Here is a 3,718-nt window from a genome sequence, read left to right as displayed (position 1 = left end):
AAATAGTTACGCTTCCTTTAGTTTGCATATTTGAGTTGTCACTTGTGAAAAAGCAACAACAACAATTACAAYTACGTTCACGCAAAACAACAAAATAGCGAATTTAATCTCGGCAAGACATCGTCGAACGCAGTTTCATTACGCCGCTACRCACACACGCGCGTACATTTATGTATGTGAAACTGCAWGTATGTATGTGTTTGTCAGTYACGCCAACAATTGTGGTGAATTGTCGAACTCTGGCAGGGCGTTTTAGATATTTTAGAAATATATTATGGGATAAGCCTCCGCAACATCACATATACGGTTCTATCGAGCGGTATGTGTGAAAGTTKAAAGCCCAACGTCAACAACTTATCGGACCTCGCCAGTGTGGTTTTAGGCCTGGAAAATTAACAACTGACCATCTTGTAAAAGATCCATGGAAAGATGAGCGACAAATCCTATCTCTTCATCGCTTCTAAAGCTGCTTTTGACAGCACCAAAAGAAGTTGCCTTTATGACGTTATATCTGCATGTGAAAGCAAAGGACGACGAAGACCTCCAGTACGTTGGAAGGACCAGAGGGAGAAAGACCTGGCTACGCTTGGAATCCCCCATTAGTATCAAAGAGAAAAAGGGAAGAAAGACTGGCTCATTATCTTTCAAATAAATGACTTTAATAATCCATAACTCCCGTTGTTTAAGTCCAGCCGAGCTATACTAGAAGGACAATATTTCTAAAATATTTTTTTTTTGTACTTGGGGCAGTGTTGTTTGAGCAAGCGTTAAAAATGCGCACCAGCAAAATGGAAATACGGCACATTATTTAGCTTTTCTTCGATAAAAATGCAACCCTAAAGATCTATACATTGCACCGCAAAACTTTTGAAAGCATTTAAATAAGGCCGGATATCAAACGAAACTCAATGAGAGGCGCAATGTGTGGCACAAGTTAACACAGAAGAATCTCATGGACTTAATTTTCCTACGCGAATCGCAATAAAATCCACTTCTGAAGCTGGCTGATGGTAGAAGGTATATCACATACAGCAACGTTAAGTAAAAATGGTCGTGGTCGAATTTCGATGAGTCGGAAATCATGTACAATGAGTTGTTCCCCTACGACCAAACTCTTAAATCGTAATTAGCCACAATTGGACCGCCTGATTAAGGCAATCGTCTAGAAGCGGCCAACTTTGAATTGTAGAAGAGGAATCTCTCTTGCACGTTGACACACACTATATATCGATAGCGACTCGCCTTGTTCTTATTCATMCATCTCCAGAGTTGAGAGCTGGCACTGTTTACTACCTGTATTTGAGAATGCTTAATGGTTCTAGTGAAAAGTTCGTCTCTAAAAGTGGTTKAGAAAATTTKCTACYCCAGTTTTCAAAACKGCAACATACTATTTTCGAAGTACTATGAATTACTCCTTTTAGCGCACTACACTTAGCCGGCGATTCGCCAACTTTTTTAACCAGTTTGAAAAGCAAGTTTTAAAGACTGAAAGAAATTCGTGGTGACGATAACCTAATCATTCGAGTAAAATTTTAGCCCATCGAATGTTTTTCCAAGTTTGTAAACAAACAGAAGTGGTACTAAACCAAGTCTTAAAATACGGTGAATAGGGAGCAGTTCGAATCCAAGTTCCACGATGGGAGAGTTGTGACTGGATTTGTTGTCTACTGAATGAGCTGTTTTCTGTGGTTCAATGGAGTTGAAATTCTTGCAATTCGTCTTCAAGTTGACCAATAATTCTTTATAATAGAGCCCTTCTATAGAAAGGTGATGTAGATAACACCTTGTGGATCTTAGGCAATCGGGCCCATCATCTTTTCGTTAATAAGACAGTCTCCGTCTTATTCGGAGCACGTTAATCGGTAAAGGCTAATTGTTTGGAAGGTTCGATGATCTCTGATATAAACCAATGGATTTATGTGTCGTCAACAGTTACGGAGAAATTCCTTCGACATTAAATGCTATTGTAAAGTAATCTCGCGCTTGCGCTTGTTATTTGGAGAAACGAACGCCACACCCATTGCGCAATATTTTATACAGAATAGAACCCACGGAGATTTTTGAGAAGCCTGCTGTCTCGCCTTTAACGGAATCCGATGAGAACAGCCTTCTCACCTTTAGTCTAAGTATTCTAAATAGACTAAGTATTCTTATCAATAGAGTTGTAAAAGCATTTATTTATTCTGATTACAACAGAGCAGACACTATGGTGGCTATGAATAATGGTGGAACCAAAAAGAAGCTTCTTTTGGTATCAATCAATATGGCCCACGAGAGAGACGTCAAAATTTAAATACTAGTAAAAAGTAACAGAGTGCAACAAAGGGGATTGATTAATTGAGTGTGACGCAAACGCACGACACGCTCTATGTGGAAGCTTCAGGACGAATATCTGAGAAAAAAAAATTTTTTTTCTAGAGGCGAAGTGGCGTTCAGAGCCCACATTCGTCACAGGAAGTATGCAGAGTATGCGAATAAAACTTCCAAATATGGAGTATTGGTCTACTTCGCAKTTCTTCAACGTTTCCARTGCAGTAGTMGGTAAGATATTGTCTTTTGACTTTTGCTTCGGCCCTCAATAGCACTGCCAGTGRTCRTGTTCACCTTTGAGCTTCAAACGTTGCACGACGTTGTCATTATACAAAAGACCTTTAAACTTATGTATTAARCAGTCAATAAGATTTTCCATTTCATTGGATTTCAAAGCWCATACTTTTYCTRGACAATACTTCTTTAAAAAGTGYTTCGCCGASTGTATTCAACAGAGGAATGTACATGTATTCTTCGCAAGATTCTTTGGTTTCTTCGTAAACTTTCAGTTCWACAGTCATTCTTTTGGTGCCTTAATAAAGGGATAGAAAATGTTCCTCACCKTTTTKTCTGCTATTTCGGAACTTTACAAGCAGCGTATATATTATATTTGAGGACTTTGCCAGATCGCTCGATTCTTTTTGAAGAATCACACTGAGTGAATGATTTAGAGATAGAATATCGCATTGGCAAAAAATGCCAATTTTAAATTCGAGTTTGCACACAGCTGCGATTAGTGTCGTTGCTTTTAACGCTGTTTCCTTATTTTTCCAGTTACTAATTTTTGTCAGACCTTTAACGATCAACGACAATTTTGCGGCAAATTGGACAACTGCATCGTGTCGTTGAATCCATCTTTTTTCATGTTACCAGCTACTGCAGAAACTTTCGCTTCTTTTCTTATTTCATTGACCGCTCCGGTATCTGTAAAATGTCAGAATGCTCGACAAACAGTCAGYTGTTGGCTTTCCCTCCATTTCCCCCCTCTGAATTCGCCACTGGGCTATATTGGTTTTCTCTGGTAAAAAAAACGTATTTTCAACAATTTTTTTCATAAAAAATGAAATATTTTATTACAATTCTTTATTGTTACAAAGATATACTAACAAATCTTACATTTTTCGAAAACTATTTTAAACTCGGTCATTTCCTGTGATCGCTCGGAAAAAGATGCGGCCGTGTTGGCAGGATAACTACTTACAAGATCATCTAAAAAAAATACATGTTTTAGCTAAAACCTTAACTTAGAACTTGGCTGAAGAAAAGAAATCGAAATTGGATTTTTGGCAGACATTTTTTTTTTTAAAACTTAAAATTTTAGTGAAAATTTCGGGATTTTTTTTTAAATCATTGTAATGGAAAAAAAAACTTCATCCAAGATTGGAATAGCAAGCATTGAAAACGATAG

The sequence above is a fragment of the Bactrocera latifrons genome, unplaced genomic scaffold (assembly GCF_001853355.1).
Source record: "Bactrocera latifrons isolate USDA-ARS-PBARC rearing strain unplaced genomic scaffold, ASM185335v1 scaffold_62, whole genome shotgun sequence".
Classification (NCBI taxonomy): Eukaryota; Metazoa; Arthropoda; class Insecta; order Diptera; family Tephritidae; genus Bactrocera; species Bactrocera latifrons.
Note: the sequence above shows the minus strand (reverse complement) of the source record.